This window comes from Gopherus evgoodei, chromosome 2, assembly GCF_007399415.2.
Source record: "Gopherus evgoodei ecotype Sinaloan lineage chromosome 2, rGopEvg1_v1.p, whole genome shotgun sequence".
NCBI lineage: Eukaryota > Metazoa > Chordata > Testudines > Testudinidae > Gopherus > Gopherus evgoodei.
This window is the reverse complement of record NC_044323.1, coordinates 86,453,950-86,472,722: the sequence shown is the minus strand read 5'-3', so window position 1 is coordinate 86,472,722 and position 18,773 is coordinate 86,453,950. Positions and strand designations below refer to the sequence as shown.

General features: G+C 41.9%; 1 protein-coding gene across 1 annotated transcript in view; it reads right to left on the bottom strand.

Annotated features, from left to right (window-relative positions):
• ARPP21 (cAMP regulated phosphoprotein 21) overlaps positions 1-18,229 on the bottom strand; it is a 260,922-nt gene extending 242,693 nt beyond the window's left edge. The window contains exon 1 of the mRNA XM_030551266.1: positions 18,088-18,229. The gene's annotated coding sequence lies outside the window, so the exon portion shown is untranslated. The remainder of the gene's footprint in view (positions 1-18,087) is intronic.
• Positions 18,230-18,773: the final 544 nt, after the last annotated feature.

The following is an 18,773-nucleotide window of genomic DNA, read 5'->3' as shown; positions in this document are numbered from 1 at the left end:
AACTTTTTTAAAAAGGAAATGCAATCTGTGTTTGATTTTGAAAAAAAATTGTTTAGAATTTTTTCCTGTGAAAAACTGGAGAGGGAAGAAAATCCAAATTTTGAATGAAACTTCAAGTATTTTCTTGCAAAAAATACCAAAACTTCAATCAGCTTTACTGCTGCTACAAGTCTGAACTGGGACAGAGAGAGAGTGGTACTAATTATTCTTTTAACTATTCATAACCAGTCCACATTATTTAAACCCTTTAAAAAGTGTTTTTCTTCTTATAAATCAGAAATTATAAATCACAAAACTTGACTTCAAATCATGTGACCAATGATTTGCAGGATTTTTTAAATTTAAATACACTCGACTGATTATTGCCCCCCACAACCAGACTGCGACATACTGTGTCAAGCCACTAGTCTGAAAACTTATTTATTGTCTGATTCACATGACACCTTGCAGCTTTAATAGAAGAACTCTTATGGTCACAACTGGCACATAGGTGTGAGTAGACCTGATCTGGAATTTTTTGATGAAACTTTTTTGGTGACAAGGTGCCAGTTTGTCAACGCTGTTTGCAGGAAAATTTGATTTTGACATCTTACCTCTTAAGAAACATTTTGAACAAAAAAGTTTCAAAATTGACACAGTATTTCAATTTGACATTTTTGAAATGAAAAAGTTCTGGTCAAAATTATTTTTTGTTTTGAAATTTAATTTATAGTAAAAAAAGCTGTGCTTGCTGGCAACATGTTGGCTGCAGACTGGAATAAAGCATATTGCATCTTTGTTCTACTCTTAGAAGCTTTAATAAACATCTCCTCTCTGCAAGCATATCTCCACTGCTATAATGATCAACACACCTTTCAAGATCCCTGGATCCTATGTATGCCTATCACAACAAGTGGTATACTTCATCCTAAATGCCCCAATAACAATTATGTGGTTGAGACCAGACAATCACTACACTCGCGAATGAACTCACACAGGAAAATGATAAAAGCCAAAAATACATCACCTCTGGGTGAGCACTTTTCACAAAGCAATCACTCTGTGTCGACCTATCAGTCCTCGTCCTCAAAGGAGACCTGCACATCACTTTCAAAAGACAAGCCTGGGAGCTTAAATTCATAACTCTGCTAGACACTAAAATTCATGGACGAACAGAGACACTGGATCGATGGCTTATTACAGCAATGCGTAACACACTAACCCTCTCTTTTGGGTCCTGTGACTGTAGAGGTATTAATGGGCCACTATCTTGTATGGTCCCTTACGACATGTACAAACTACTTATGCTAAACAATCTGTTCCACCTTGCATTTAGCTGTGATGCTAGGAGGACCTTCCCAGACCTGAAGAACAGTGTGGCTTGAAAGCTTGTTTCTTTCACCAACAGAAGTTGGTCCAATAAAAGCTAATATCTCACCCACCTTGTCTCTCTAATTTCCTCTCTGTAGCAGTTGTGTGCTTAATAGAACAGTTATTTCACTAGCAGATATGTAACTGCATGTCATCTTTTAATGGGATAAATAGAAATCAAAGCAAAAGAATATTATTTTAAGTAGTCTCACCTTTCAGAAATGTGTCCCTCACGTGATTTTTTTGGGTTGTTTCTTGATTTTTAATGATATATTTTGAATTTGTCACTTGTATTCAACCACTGGGCAGACAGACCTCACGAGCAAATTTAACCTAACAGTGGAATCATTTCCCACCTCAGAGAATTTATGGTTGGACTTAACATCCATGCAACCCCATACATTGTTTGCAGAAGGAACTTAAACCAGGTCCCTCATGATGTGTCACTGGACACAGATTCAAGTAGCTGAACTAACAAAAAGGAAGTGTCATGTCTCAGGTACAGCTGGGCAAATATTGCAAAAATAACATTAACAAAGATTTGTGCCAGTTGCAAATAGCTATTAGTTCAACCAAGTTCATGGTTCCTTCTGTGAACATTTATGCAAATCAAGATTTATTTGAGGACTCTTTGTCCTTCATGCAAGTGTGTGTGTGTGTGTGTGTGTGTGAGAGAGATATTCATCCTCTGCAAATATGGACTTGCACGGTTTCCTCTGGAAGTGCTCACTCCCTGTTTATAGAGTTTTAGTCATCAGTTAGGAAGCAGAAACAATATCATTTGTAGAGTCCCTTGAAATTATTTTCATTTCTTATAACATTTCATTTTCATTTTTGGGAATTTCATGTTGTTTCATTTTTTCCTGCCCTGGAGAGTAGGAGGCCTTTGAGGAGGCTTGAGTCCTGCCCCTGGGAAATGGGATGCTCGGGGAGTGGTGGTTACAAAGCAAGCCCACCCCTCATTCACCTGATGGTGGTGGCTTCTTTCCCATGGGCCTAGCCTTGCTCCCCTCTCCAGACAATGTGATCAGACATGCAGGGTCACAGTGCTCCTCAGGTTTTGCCCAGTTGCCCCTCCCATTTGGCCTGACTGCCTCATCATCATGCAATACTTTTGCACTAGGTTGCAACACCACTCATTCAAATTTGGCATGGCCGACCCTGGTCATGACAGACAGGCAGCTGGGCCAAACCTGAGCAGCACTCAGCCCAGCCCTGCAGGTCAGGATCCACAGTATCTGCCCCTGTGGGATGAGGTTTTTGTTTTAAATATTCTTTTTCGTTTTGCGTTATTTCACATTCGCAAAAAATCATGTGAATTAGATAACTAAACGTACACTATGAACAAATAATGAACAGCAGTCAGAGATCAATCCATACACGGAAATGCTGGAACCAAAATTAGGAACAATAAATATGTTATAAATCAAATCTCTGAATAGATTGTGAATAGAAAATAAAGGGCTAAAATCACTACACAAGTTGTTTGAATAGCTCTCCGAGCTTCAGTTCCCAGTTGCCAGGAGCTCTCTGGAGGAAAAATACCAGGACTATGTTTTGAGGTATGTAGTTATCAGATTTACTGATCACGACTGCATTACGTGATTATCCACCCAGTACTGACTTAACTTAGTGCATTGACTTCAGTGGAGCTATACTGATTTACACCATAGGAAGAGCTAGCTCACTAAGCATGCCCTTATAATCTATCATTATAAAAAACATAAGTAAGTTTTCTGGGGACAGTCTCTTAGTCATTGCAATATTCTGGTCAAGGATCTGGAAGTGATCTTCCTAGGTCATAACGAAAGGCCATCTCTTACTAGCTGAGCTGAGCTAGTAAGAAAAGTGTTAAAAACTTCTCTCAGCCAAGAGTCACTTCAGAATAACTAGTTTAGGAAGAAATTCAATTTGGCAGCACATTCTTGGCAGCCCTGATAAATTGTATCTACTCTATATGAGTTACAACTGGATGGGCTAAAGGAGCCCAGGGCTTAGTGTTAAATGTCCCCTGGGCCTTGAAATTCACTCAGCAGTGCTGCAAAGACAGAAAACATTATGTAACCAGTCTCCAAAACTCAAGCAGGCATCCAGGACAGGAGAAAAAGTTAGTCAGCTCAACAGCTGCCTTTGTTTCTTCTGTTAATACTGCTGCTCAGAAGTTTCCAGGTGGGAATTATGTTTGTTCTCAGGGTTTGTCTACACATGCAGCTGCACTGCTGCAGTGCTGTATCGCATCTGGTGAATATGCTCTAAGCAGATTGGAGAAAGCTCTCCCCTTTGCATAATAAAACCACCTCTGCGAGAGGCGGTAGCTATGTTGGCAGGCGCTCTTCCACCGACATTGCGCTGTCCACCTCAGTGCTCATGTCTGTGTAACTTGTGTTGCTCAGGTGGGTGGTTTATTCAGACCTCTGAATGACATAAGTTATGCCAACATAGGCGGTGGTGTAGACATGGCCTGTGAGACTCAGGCAAAGGAAAAAAGGTCAGGTTGTGTCATGATAAAATGTTGGAGCTTCTCTGGGAAAATGTCCTTGCCTGATGATAGAGCACTGAAGTGGGTTTCCTACTGAAACAAACAGCATGATACAACCTACCCCAAAAAGTGGAAATACAGATATACTGGACTTCAGTATATACACAATGTGCAAATCTAACACAGCAGGCCACAGATCATTTTTAATAATTTAATTCAGAAAGAGCTGACTTCCTGATAGAGCTGAGTATATTTAAATGCATATTAAGTGAAACCAGACTGATCTTTTCTTCCAATGTGGCAAAATGACCAAAACAAACAAAAACCAAAAGTTGCTTTCCATTAACTACCATGTCATGTCCTTAACACATAGTAGTGGCTGTCACTTACCACCATTAAAATCAGTGGTCCAAGGGCAGGAAGGAAAAGGAAGGGAACAAATTCTGATTGATACAGCTATACTCTGTCCACGTAAACTCAGCTCATTTCCACTGGACATGGAATTCTTTCTGCTCCCTGTCCTACAGTGTTACTCGGCGTTGCTATTAAATAGCAGTTAGTGAAGAGGATCCTGTGGTATTAAAGCACTTAGAGATCTCCAGGATAAGATGGAGAGCAGGCAGACATACAACCTAGAAACCATTTAAAGATATGCTACAGATTTGCCTTGAGGTGCTGATAGTGCTTTCTTTGGGGACTGCCCGGCAGGAGCCACTGCCTCCTGTAGGCCCTATACAGGTCTTTGGGGGGTGGGGTGTACAGAAAGTACCTGTTGCATAGGCCACCAGGGGGTGAGAAACCGTGTTTCTTGCTGACAGCCAGATCTCTGCCATCTTGAATGCTGTAGCCAGGTGAAGGGAAGGGGCACGTGCAGCCACATACTGTGGAAGAGAAGCTCCAGAAAGCTAGAGTGCAGTTGCAAGGGAACCTCTGGAGGTTCCCTAATAAATATGCTCAGGATGATGAGATGAACTCCACTGGCTCAGTACAGAGCGAGTTGGCAGTGGAAACATTTTCCTGCTCATCCAGTTTGAGAACAAGCACTTCCCGGCCCTCAGAAGTACACTGTATGGTAAGAAAAGGCATAAATCCATAGATGCCAGCATTCCCCCATGTAAGCTGCTGGGGGAGATGGTTACTCAGTGCTTCCTGAAGAACTGGGTAGTTGGCCCCTGAAGCTTGGGGGGAAGGTCTACTGTAAAGCACTAAAAGGCATAACTGCAACCAGGAACTGGCTGGGAAGAAGATAGATGGTGTTTGTGAACCTGAACTTGCAGGGTTTAGTTTCCAGGCAAACCTCATGAACAAATTTCAAGAGTGAAAAGTGTTACCTACTAGTACAGGAATGATGCTGTAACACACCACCAATAAAGAGGTGAAGAAGGCTTTGATCTTTCAGAGCTACTGTATTTGCATTCCTGTGGTCTGATGCAATTAGTATTAACCTGATGCCACTGGGCTGCTAAAGACACCATTTCTCCATTATCAAATGCAAGAGTGCTTTCTTCCTCAAGATTCTCCAACATATTTTTAAAGTCTTGAGATCCTTTCTTTCTCTATATGCACTATGATTATATTGTACGGTAACTCCTCACTTAACATTGTAGTTATGTTCCTGAAAAATGCGAATTTAAGTGAAACAATGTTAAGCAAAACCAATTTCCCCATAAGAATGAATGTAAATGGTGGGGGTTTGGTTCCAGGGAAATTTTTTTCAGACAAAAGACTTTTATTTATTTATTTTATATATATATTACACACACACACACACACGCCTATATACACACACAATATAAGTTTTAACCAATTTACTACTGTACACAGCAATGATGATTGTGAAGCTTGGTTGAGATGGTGAAGTCAGAGGGTGGGATATTTCCCAGGGAATGCCTTACTGCTAAATGTTGAACTAGCACTTGGCTGAGCCCTCAAGGGTTAACATGTTGTTGTTAATGTAGCCTCGCACTCTACAGGGCAGCACAAATGGAGGGAGGGGATACAGCATGGCAGACAGAGACAGACAGACACACTGTGTGTGTGAGTGAGAGAGAGAGAGAGAATGTGCATTGCCCCTTTAAGTACGCTGATCCCACTCTAAGTACATTGCCTTTTTAAGTAGATCAGCAAGTAGAGACAGTAGTTGCTGCCAGCAAGCTCCCTCCATCTTGAGCTCTGTTGTGCCCACCCCCGGCTCTATGGAGATGGAGTAAGGGGGGGCAGGATCAGGTGGGAGGGGAACACCCTGACATTAGCACCCCTCTTCCCCTGCACAGCAAGCACAATGCTCCCGGGAGCCTCCTAAGGCAGAGGGCAGAGGTGGGAGTGACAGGTGAACTGCCGGCAATTGATAGCCTGATGGGCGGCTGCCATACAGGGAACTTAGTGGAGCAGGGAGCTGATGGGGGGCTGCTGGCCCACCCTGGTTCCAAGCCCCCACCAGCTAGTTCCAATGGGCTGCTCTTTCTGCAAGCAGTGGACAAAGCAGGCAGCTGCCAAACATATAAGGGAGCAATGCACAACTTTAAACGAGCATGTTCCCTAACTGATCAGCAAAGTAACAACAAAACAACATTAACCGGGATGACTTTAAGTGAGGAGTTAATGTATCTGCATAGTCAATCTTTACAGTTAGCGTCTAGCATCTTTCTCCAATGGGCTCTTTTTCTGCATTAGTGGTGGCTACTCTCTATTCCAGGTCATTTCAAGTCTAGTCTTAACTGTCCTTTTTATATTGCTACTGTAACAGTTTCCCTCCGTGGAGTAGCTACATCCTCAGTGGTTGGAGAAGAGCAATGAAAACTAGCAAAGGATTTCTAAGATCAGCAAAACATCTAGTTTGCCTTCTTTCTGCTAACGTACAAAGCTGTATGCTACCATTAGAATCTCCTGAGCAAGTAAATGCCACAGAGCATTTCAATTAAGTGAAATTTCCTGCTCCACTTCTAACTTGTAGCACCTCATCCACCCCCAACAGAGACCAAAAGACGTCATGCTGTCCATTCCCATATTCATTTCTGTTGTGGAGGGGGGGGGGGAGAAAGTGACCAGGAAATTTAGATTGTTTGTCTGTGCGAAAGTAACAGAGAAAAAATAGAACAAGATGATACAGTATGTCACAGAACCATACTCCTCTTCAATCTCATTCAGGATATGTCAGACAGGTGCCTATGCAACAGCCATTTCAGAGATGAATGTTTTAGCAATAGTGAAGTACTGTACAGTCAAACTCATGGAGGAGTGAATTCTTATAAAACTTGGGAAAATTTTTGACAGGTCTTTGGAAATACCAGGCTAGGAAAGACATGCTAATATTTACAGGTGATTTTATCCTGGCAATACCATTGTGGAGTATTTTACAGGTGGGGAATAGGGCAAACAATTTGCCCAAGGTCACACAGAAAGTCTGCAGTTGAGTCAGAATTTGAACCCAGAGCTCCCCTGGCCTCGTTCGATGCCCTCTCCATTAGGCCATTCATCCTATCCCTCTGTCACTCAAGCAAGCATTTGATCTAAAAGAAAGAGGCATTGCAGTTCAAATCATCCCAATAGTCCTCTCTCCCTCCCTCTTCCTTCCATTAACCACCACTCACACTACAAGTACAAATAGATTATGGCCTTCTCTGACCACCTGTAGAGAGGGTTCATTGGGGTTCTTCACTCTCTGGGGACCTACACCGCCTCCCTTAGTCCTTGCACGACCTCTTGGGGAATCAGTTAGGCTGCAGGAGTCCTGGCTCAAGCCGTCCATCTGAGCACACACAGTTAACAACAAACAGATAACTAGCCCGGGCCGTGGGGTAGGGCGGGGCAGTAAAGAGTCACAGACCAGGCCCTTAGGCAGGGGGTGAGCAAACACAGGTAAATAGCAAACCCAGGCTTTGGGCTTCAAGCGGCCTGGGAGAGGGGGAGACTGCCACCCATGCGTTGGATGAAGGGGGGGACGCAGGCCCTCCCACTTCACTGCGTCCCAGCCCAGGGCCCTAGCAGTGGCCAAAGGCCCATTGTTGTGTCAGTGGGGATCCTGGCCACAACACACTGACACAACTGCAGCTGTGTTGCAGCCAGACTTGGGTTGGCTGCCCCCAGACTATTTCAACTCCCCCTCTGGAGGTACCTGGGTCAAGTTGGTGTCCTTGCAGGGGGGGCGTGGATCGATCACCATTGGATCCTTGGGGTAGTTGGCAAGGGGTTGGGTCAGCAACTCTCCCACATGCTGGTCTGCATCGAGTATCAGCTGGTCAGGCCAGTCTCCAGGTCCGCCACTGGTTGCTGGAGTCTCCCCAGCGGGAGCTGGGTCAGAGATGTCTGGTCTCTTTAGCAGCTGCCTCTCGAGTGAGCTCTGGGGTTGAGCTCTTATACTTTCTATCCAGCCTCTGACTCTCTGGGGGGTGGGCTTGAAGTGCTCTGGCTCCGCCCACTCTGGTGTCTGGTGGACCTCGTCCCTCTCCACAGCACCAGGGAACCACACTGCCTCCCTACACTACCATAAAATCAAACAGTCTGGGTCAGGCTGTTTATGTGGGTTTCTTAGTTGTTCCTATGTCAGGTATACACCACACTGATATTCCCTAAATATCCTTGTAATAATGCTGCTTGTCGGGAGGTTGTCAGTTGGTGTTTGTCCCTGGGCCCCATCTCCCTTGACCAAAAAATGTTAATTCCCCAGGTAGCTTCATAAGCAGCATCCCTTGTATGGTTGCACTGATGCTTTAAAGTTACATTTACCACACCTAGCAAATGCCAAGTACCAGTTCCAGTGCAACACTGAAGCTGCTCCAGATGGTAGAAAAGGATACATAGATGTTGACTGTGAAAATTATAGGTCTGCTCCTGTGAGGTGCACAGGTCCCTCTGCTCCTCACAAGGTCATCATGTTTTACTGATGACCTACAATAGGTGACCTGAAAGGAACGACAAGTAGAGTGACGGTGGCATGAATCCTGTGCCAGATTTGAACAAACGCACCATATCGACTTCCTGAAATCTCAGCCTGTGGCTGTGCAGGATGTACAGATGACTTTGTTTGACTCCACCCAGGCATCAGTAATGCCAAGAACAGTGGATATTTTGCTGGCGGTGGGAAGACTGGTTAATCTGTCCTACCTTTACTAAGTGAAAAACATCAAGTCTTTCCTTGCTGCAAGGAACTCTAAGTCTATCCACAAGATAACAAAATTCAGATCAGACCCAACTGTCTGCCTCCATCTCTAGGGGACAGTTGCAAGTGTGTATGTGTACAGGGGAATTTTCTGCTTGATTTCTGGTCAGTGTCACACATGAAGGCTCTGGCAGTGCTGCATTTTTTGTTTGTTTGTTTTTTTGGAACAAACGCCTTATAATTCATCCCCATCTCCTTCCTGGCTGGTGAATGTTGATGGAGAAGAAGAGGATTCATTCTTAGAGTTGTTAATGCCTCCTCAATAGAGGGTGAGGTTCCAGTTGCCCTTACGATAAACATGGCTGAGTCCTGTGCTCCAGGAACCAGCTCTTGGTGTTGAAAATCTGGCCAGATATTGACCTGCTCTGTATCTCCTCTTTTTGGGAAAAAGCTTGTCAGGGAGGTTGCAATGAGACAAGTCCTCAGACTTCCTAACCAGTATGGTTTCAGCCCTGCATACAGCACAGATACTGCACTTAGTTGTGTGCATGGATGATCTTTGCCTGACATTGAAAGAAGATCGGGCGTCCGTGTCAATTCTTATAGATCAGTCGGTGCCTGTGAATTTTGTTGATCATGAGGTTTTGCTGACTTATTTGCTGTACCACAGTTCCCACTCCTCTGTGCTACTCTAAAGGACCTTTCCTTCCTCTCTGGCACTAAAGGACCAAACTGCCACTAGCTGATTGTCTGAACCTTCATTCCTCTTCCTCCAAAACTAATTAGAATAAGGTCCTGATTCAGCAATGTACTTACGTATGTGCCTTACTTTAGGCATATTAACTTTCATGGAAATACTCCTGCGCTTAAATACCTAGCTGCATTGGAGCCTAGGTGTTGGAACTCTTAACATTATCTCTCTGTGACTTTTCCCCCAGACATAACAAGATCTTCTCAGGAAATGATGCCATGCAAAGTGACTGTTCCTGCTCTGGTATCTCCAGCTCTCTTACTCCCTAACAATCAATGGAGCCCTTATGCAGCATTTTTTAAAACAAGCTCATCCCATGCCTGGAAGAACAAGAGGGAGAGTTCAAATCTGCATCTCTCTCTCCTAAATTTATTGGCTTGATCTGATGCTATTTTTATCCCCTCTCACCTTGAAGTTTGAGGATGGAACAGCCCTATGCAGTTATTCTTTATGACAGAAAATAATACCCAGACCTTAACTGTGAAGGCATATTTTTATTTGGGGGTCAGGGTGGAGGGATATTTGTATTTACCTTCCATTCCCTTTGTCAGACTGCTAAGAAAATTACTTACAAAGTTTATATATTTTTCCATTTTGGAAATATTGATTTTTTCCCCTATTTTTTGAAGAGAAACCAGGATCAGCAGAGATTTTCTTGTTTATTACATTGAAGCGGTTGTTGTTATACAAGTAGTACCTTGTCATGACAAATAACCTTTACTTATTTGTTGACATCAACAACGTCTGGGCAGGTCTGGGAATAGTGTGTTGTTTTTGTTTGCTACTACAATGTCAGCAAAATGAAGTGTCAAGGCTGAAGTCCTGCTCTCATATATTCATGCCCAGCTCTGAGGGCAAAATCTGGGACTGTTTTCTGTTAGGTCATTCAACAAGATGCCTATTTTTAGAAGTATTTAATAGCAATGGATGGGAAACTTAAAAAATGCTACATATGGAGAGAGGTAGTTGATAAGAGCTGCAGTGGGAGTCTGAAGATCTGATTGGATCCTCTCTCTGACTTCATTTGTGACTTTGAGCAAGTCCCTTTACTTCTCTGTGCCTCAGGTTATCCCATCTGTAAAATGGAGATAATGATCCCTACTTGCTTTTTTGTAAAGTGCTCTGAGATCTATGACTAAGAAGCACTTTTAAGAGCTAAGTATTACCTTTATTATCTAGAGTTTAGGGAACTGTTTTTACTTCTCTATCAGATTATAATAAATTTTGAAATAAAATTTTGGAGCCATTACTTTCCAAATATAATTATCTCCCCCATACACCCATTCTTTATATAAAACTGCATAACCTTGATTACCATCTACATTTGCCCACATTAGAATTACTTGTACTAGAACAATTATATGATCATTAAAATACAGAGCTTCAAAGACTAGGAATTTGATGAGCGTGGAATGTAATGAAACACTATGGAAACAGCATTACAGGATTTAATACTGTACACTTTAGTGGTCTGAAAGTCCTGCAGTATAATCATAGGATGCCAATATGAGACTGAATAGTGAATAATCCTAAAATCGAGTTAGTATTGGCTTATTACTTATATCACAGAATATAATAAGTAGAGTCTATCCAGCCACCGAGCGCCACGAGATATATGGTGTTTGTACAAGAAAACAAAAAATGGTCCTGTGTTGCAGGAGAAAAAGACAGCATTTAAAGTGCAAGATGCTGGCTTGTCCAAGCAGCAACCATTAGACTGTACCCTAATATCATGAGTCAATCATGTTGCAGTATGTCCATCACAAAAAATTCCAAACAAAACCCCACAGTTGACAGTCAAATAGATGAAGCAAGAAGGCACACAAAAAGCCTTTGAAATGACGTTACTCTGTTTCTTAGCATGTAAAACACTCTCTCACACATACCAACTCACAAGGTTCAATAGTTACTTAGCTCCTGATTGTGCATACCCTTACTCACATGAGCAGTTCTAGTAGTCCCATTGCAGTCCTCTGGACTGTTACCTCATTCACTATATGCCATCCATCCTGGCCACTGAAGGCCCAGCTGAACTCTCAGTTACATTGATGTAATTTCAGAGATACTCTGGATCTAAACCATAACTTTAAACAGAACTGGTCTCAATAGAAGGCCTACTTCTGCAGGATCTGTCTCATTTATCACATGTTCCTGTCTCACTGACTGTGGACCTTCCACTGGTTCTCAAACTGATTGGATCGCACCCCCCTTCTTTGTGTCTGTAGTCATTTATGCCACCCGCTGCTCCCACCACACAAGTACATAAATGGCTGCCCAGCTCTGAAGGCAGAGCGGAGAGCAGCAGCTGTTGGCCAAGTGCCCAGCTCTGAAGGCAGCACCGCCACCAGGAGCAGCATAGAGGTAAAGGTGGCAATACCATACCATTCCACCCTTACTTCTGCGCTGCTGCAGCAGTGGTGCTACCTTCAGAGCTGGGTGCCCAGCCAGCAGCCACCACTCTCTTCTTATGCCCCCTCCTCAATACATTCTGAACCCCCACTAGGTGGGCATGTTCCCAGTTTGAGAACCTCTGCACAATCCTACCTGATTACTGAATGAAGAAACTAAAGAGAATGTGATCATATCATTAGGATATTATAATACATTCATACAAGAGGGTAAGTGTTAAGGCTACACAGACCATCTAAACTTGGGCATTTCCTGGCTGCTTTTCTTTTAACCTTAAGGTTTAATTTAAAATATTTTTCAGTATGGAATGTTTAGATTTTTAAGACAAGTTGAGAAAAAGACATTCTTCCATTGATTTCAATGAATTGTGGATCAGACCTTTGGAGCTATATTAAAAAATAGTCAACAAGTGTATCCCGGGTTATTCTGAATATTTTTCAAGAATTAAACAATACACCTTTGCCAAGTTATAAAACAAATGATAAAATGACTAGATTTTCAAATACTATATTTGATGAATTTCACAATGCATCTATTTAACTAATATTAAAAAATTACTTGCCCAGTAATAGTGAATGTAATGAACTACAGAACTGATCCTTGTAGAAGAAGTAGGCGTGCATTGTACTTACTTTCAGACAGAGATTGACAGATTAAAAAAAACCTCACTTGAAAACATGAACGTTTCGAAAGTAAAGAGTGTACGAAAACAGGGAGGTATAACACAATGGAGACCCATCCTCTAGTCTAGGCAATACTGTAATACCAACAGCAGAAACTGTTTTGCAACCCTACGATGACTGTGCTTTAATACTTGGTGCAGGTACAGACTAGTCTTGGATTATACAGACTACATGCAGCAAACAAAACTTTATCAGTGCACAGTTTTTAGAAACAAAAGTACTTGTCTCTCTACTCTCTTAGAGAAGGCAGATCAATTAGTATTTTAAATTCCATGCAGCCTAGAGGATATGTTGCAATATGACTATATTTATTCCCCTTCACTTCTATCCAAACACTGTCTACTGTCAGACAAACTGTAATATCATTTTTTCTCTGCAGTCATCCATCATGGTTGTCACCTAGCCTCCCACTTCAGGCCTTTCCGCTACACTGGAAACTGCTAGCAAGGACGCTCATGTCTGGATTTGAGCTGCTCTACATTGTGTCACTTTCCCACCATCAACGTCTCTTCCCACAACTGGCAATGTACAGAATTAGATCGATGAAAAAACCCACCCACAAAAATGTCTCTGCTCTGGACAAGTGACATCAGATAGCACCTCTATGCTGAGTTTCCTCTCCCAGCCTCTCCCTTGCTCTGATCTGTCAGCTGGCAGTGGAAGAGGGCAGAACTGTCCATGTGATTCCTGTTGCAGAGAGGAAATGAGGTGTCCTATCAAAAACATACTGGGATTTCCCGAGACTTTTTTTTACCTTGGCTTTTCAAGAACTCAGTTTGACGTCAGACTTCATTATTCTGATATTTTTATTTGGCATACAGCAATGTTACATTGAGTTGATTAGACTTAAACACAGGGGGTGGATGCGGGGTACAACACAGATCCAAAATTACACAGAAACTCTTTCCCTTTATAGACATTCACATATTCGATTACAATGAATATAATAAATGCATTACACATTCAATGATCTGTATATGACTGGGGAGGATGCAGTTTGCTTGTTCATTTGGTTACCTCCTGAAACCCTCATAATATGATTAGTTTAACTCTGTCCCTGTTATAATAATAGGATTGATTTTGGAAATACAGGTCTGTTTTAGTAATTACACACACACACACACACACACATACAGTTAGCTCTTTAGCTCCTATATTTCTATAGCAGATGCTCTCAATAGTTTTTCTCCTCATAGACTCCTTGGGCTTAATCTTCTCAGACTACCTCTTACAATGTTTATCAGTGGACTCATTACCTTGGGATTTACACTGTTCACACTGGGGTACATTCTTCTCTTTCCTTATCACCAAATTAAAATAACTCTGGTCAGGTCATGCATCCAACGAAGTGGGTATTCACTCACGAAAGCTCATGCTCCAATACATCTGTTATTCTGTAAGGTGCCACAGGACTCTTTGCTGCTCTGGCCAGGTAGTGTGTTTACAGTAGCAAAGTGTTCTTACAAAGTGTTGTAACATTATTACAAGCTAAATACGCAGGAAATTATTAGAATATGATGGCAGGGTAAGTGATGAGTGTAATGTACTATGTAATGTATACAATATCCTAGAAAACCATAAGGTCAACTTTCTATGAAATTGATACATAATTTTAATAAAAAATAAAATTATGAAGACACAGCAGTGACTCCATAGTTGTGCCAGTCTGAGAGGTCAATTTTAAAATTTATTTTGACACGTCTTCTAACTTTTGATCTAAGTGCACAATTGGCTTGAAAATTTCTGTGTGTAAAATAGGGGAGAAGATTTTCCATCTGAAAATCTCATAACTCTGGAAATTTTCACATAACAGTTACACAAAAATTAACAATTTTTAATCTCTTTACTACATTGTCTCATGAGTTCTCCACTTTGTTTTAAATCATGGATTTTACCCCAGATCCCTAAATGGCCTCCTCAAGGATTGAACTCACAACCCTAGGTTTAGCAGCCCAGTGCCCAAACCACTGGGCTATCTCTCCCCCTCCCTTTGGTGTGTGACCGAGGGCATCTGTTGACCTGGGGTAAGTGACTGACCCCTTGGGGTTTTCTTAGCACACAATAGACTTCTAACCCCCCAAAGCAACACATGTATAGTTTGCACTGTACGCTTAAGCATAAGATATTTTGTAAAGCCATTGTCCCAGATCCTGAACTGGTTCAGTGAAAATGAAGTCTAGTAATCAGAGATGAAATGTACTATTACTAACTTAATTTATAACAGCTAAGTCACTGAGTTTTAAAAAGAGACATAAAAATCGCTGTCTTTATCCAAATTGACTTGATCTCTGTAAGTCACTTGCAGTGAGATTTTCTAAGGTCAGGTCTAAATGACAGACCTATACTGGTGTAACTACATCACTCAGGGATGTGAAAAATCCACACTCCTAAGCGATGTAGTTATATCAACCTAACCCCCACGTAGATAGTGCTGTGTCAATGGGAGAGCTTCTCCCATTGACATAGCTACCACCTCTCAGGGAGGTGGATTAACTCTGCTGACAGGAGAAGCACTTCTGTCAGTGCAGGAGTGTCTTAACTAAAGTGCCAGAGATGCATAGCTGTGCTGCTGTAGCTCTATGTGTGAAGCCAAGCCCTAAATCACACATGACTTTGAGGGGGAGCTGAGCACCAAATTCCATGTGCATTTGAAAATTTCCCTCTTAGTGATGATGGGTGAGATTTTCAGAAGCACTCAGCACTGGCTCAACTCTGCTCCCATTGAAGTCATTGGCTCCCACTGATTTCAATGGGAGTAGAATTAAATTACTGCTTAGCATTCATGCAAATGTATCCTAAAGGTGTAGTTCACAGGGACTACATTATTGATTGCTAAACAATTAACTTTGAAAGTGCTAAGTGCCTGCTGCTATTCCAGAACTAGCAACAGTTGTAGCAGACAGGTAGAAATCTGCCCCTCATATGAAAGCAGGGGAATTGAACCCAGGTCAACAGGGTTTTGGGGAGTATATAAGGAACCAGACTAAAGGCTGTCTGAGACCTTGAGCCAGGATGAATTTATTGTAGGCTCCATTGTGTCCATATCACCAGTCCACAACACAGTGTTGCAAGTGTAGTATTGGCACAGGAGAAGCTGTAGGGGTAGTAGTTAGCATTCCAGTAACACAAAATGAGCCCAATTAGGGGCCTCCACTATGCTAAGTGCTGTACAAACAAAGACACAAGAAGACATGGTCCCTTCTGCAAAGAGCTTTCAGTCCGATTTAAAGCATGATGCCATAAGGCCAGGTGGTGGTACTGCAGAAAAGGGTCTGAGGCTTATAGTGAATCACAAATTGAATATGAACAAACAAACAATGTGATGTGGTTGTGAAAAATGCTAATACAATTCTGGGGCGTATTAACTAGTGTTGTATGTAAGACATGGGCCATAGCTGTTCCACTCTAATTAGCATGAGGGACACCTCAGCTGAAGTTCCGTGTCCTGTTCTGAGTAGCACACTTTAGGACAGATGTGCACAAATTGTGGAGAGAGTCTAGAGGAGAGCGACAAATGCGATAAAAGGTTTCGGAAACCTGACCTATGAGGAAAAGTTAAAAAAACTGGCATGTTTATTCTTGAGACAAGAAGTCTGGGGGCGGGGGGGGGAACCTGATAGTCTTCAAATATGTTAAGGGCTGTTATAGAAAGAGGAATGGAGAACAATTGTTCCTCATGTCTACTGAAAGTAAGACAAGAAGTAATGGGCTTAATTTGCAGCAAGGTAGATGTTTGTTACATATTAGGAAAAACTGTTTAACTATATGGGTATTTAAGGTCCAGAATAGGCTTTGAAGGGAGATTGTGGAATCCCCATCATTGGAGGTTCTTAAGAACAGGTGAGACAAACACCTGTGAGAGACAGTCTAGGTTTACTTGGTCCTGTTTCAGTGCAGGGGGCTGGACTGACTTCTTGAGGTCCCTTATAGCCCTACATTTTAATGATTCTGTGCAACAACTTAGTCTGACATGTAACTGCAAGGGAAGGCTGAGGAAGGATGAAGGCAACAATGAGACCTCACAGTTGCACAGGTTAATAATTTTTTAAGTAAATATGTATCTAAGTATCTGTAATGCCAACTATAGACAGTTCGCAGAGCTGCTGGGGAAAGCTTAAACAGCCTACCTGTGACACGTTTAGATCAAGTTAGTACCTCACTTTCATGAATAATAAATTCAAATATTACCCAAACACACACACACACAAGCTGGATTATGCACTCAGGAGCATTTGACTTGAGTCTCACATGACTTTTCATGTCTGCTTTGCATTGCACTTATTTGGCCCAAATTCTTTTCCACAGGCTGCTCCTTAGCTGAAAACCATCAAAGTGCCTGATCCAAATCCCAGTGATGTACAGAGAAAGACTCCCATTGATTTCAAGCGCTAGTTATCTAGGAAGATGACAAGGCCTGATTTTCTTCCTGTCTTTTGTAAGGTATTATTCAAAGAAGCAAATACTGCACCATTTTTCACTGGCCATTCAGGCTTCTTTTTTCTAGTTTAGAAGTAACATGTGCAGCCGACTTCAAACAACAAACTGCAAACAGCAATCCTATCACATACTGCAAAAAGAGACTGCTAAAGCCAGTCAGTGGATTTGCTACCTCTATAAGTTTATGCATACGTACAGAGGGTGTGCACATACAATTTTATTCAACCAACATGCATACTGTGGCATAACAATTTCTTCTGATCTGCTTAATGAATATCCACTGCTCTCAGAATTGGTAACTAGCTGTCCGATAAACACTGCATGACAGAAAAATATAAATGATATTGTAAACTATGACGGGTCTTCCAACTCCCTCTCTTCTCTCCAGCCTTTAGTCTAACTAGACATTTTGTTGTTTTATCAGCAGAGGCTATCAAGTTGTTCAAGAATCACTGTCACATGAAAAAGGCAGAATACTTTACGATGTTACCACCAAGCAGACACATACTTTCAAGAAGAGCAACATTGCTTCTCCTCCAACTTCAGTGCAGTCAGCATGTTTGATTTGTTTTTATATATTTCCCATGGTTATTATTAAACAAGTCATCTCTGCTTAATCACCATTGGAATCAAAAGTGACTCTGCACTGGAGCATTCTAAAATTAGACAACATTGATTAAAATTAATGCAAATACATAGTACTCTGTTTTGCTGTACTGTAATTTACAGAACAAGCCACCACAGATATACTAGTAAAAAGGAATCCATATCTGCTACATTTCTGCACCACTGACATTTGATATTTTTCCTGTCACTCACTCCTCTAAGAGTAGCTCCATAAAACAGTAAACTCAGAGCTTCTTTAAAGTCTTTCCCTTACCCTTTCCACAAAGCAGCAATAGTTCCATTAAGGAGTCTCACTGATTTCTGATTCTTGCAAGTCACTGTTCTCCTTTTCCCGCTCAATGTCTCTCAGCCCTCACCACTGCTTTACATGTCCCTTGGGCAGCAGAGACAGGCAGGCACGGATGGAACATCACAGCAAAGTTGCTAGGCCCTTCCTGATATAATAGCAAGCCTTGTGCCAAAGAGGCGATATCAGGCCATGCCGGATTCCAAGCGCTGTGTTGATCTAGCACCTGTTGTCAGTCATAAACTTTTGACAGTCAGCTGTTCAGCTAATATTAACCAATGAAATTGCTGGTCGGAGTAAAATGCAATGGGGAAAACTGATGAATAAAATGATTCCTTGAAAATAAGGTGTCCTGGTTTTGCTTTTTTAATTAAAAACACTTTTGCTTGAACTCCCCCTCAAAAAGTTAATTATACATAGTAACCACAGTTCTCACGATAGCGGATCCTTCAACAACAGGAAGAGCAACATGAGAGTCACTGAACTACAGCACTACTCCACATGGTAAGAGGATAAAATAAGTTGCCATTTATTAAAAAGTCACTTGTAAAAACAGACAAAGCAAAGCAAAGCACTCGTCTCACAGTGCTAACACAGTGTGTCAATGTCCTGCTTAAAAGCCATTCACAGGCTGGAATTACGTGAATTTTGAA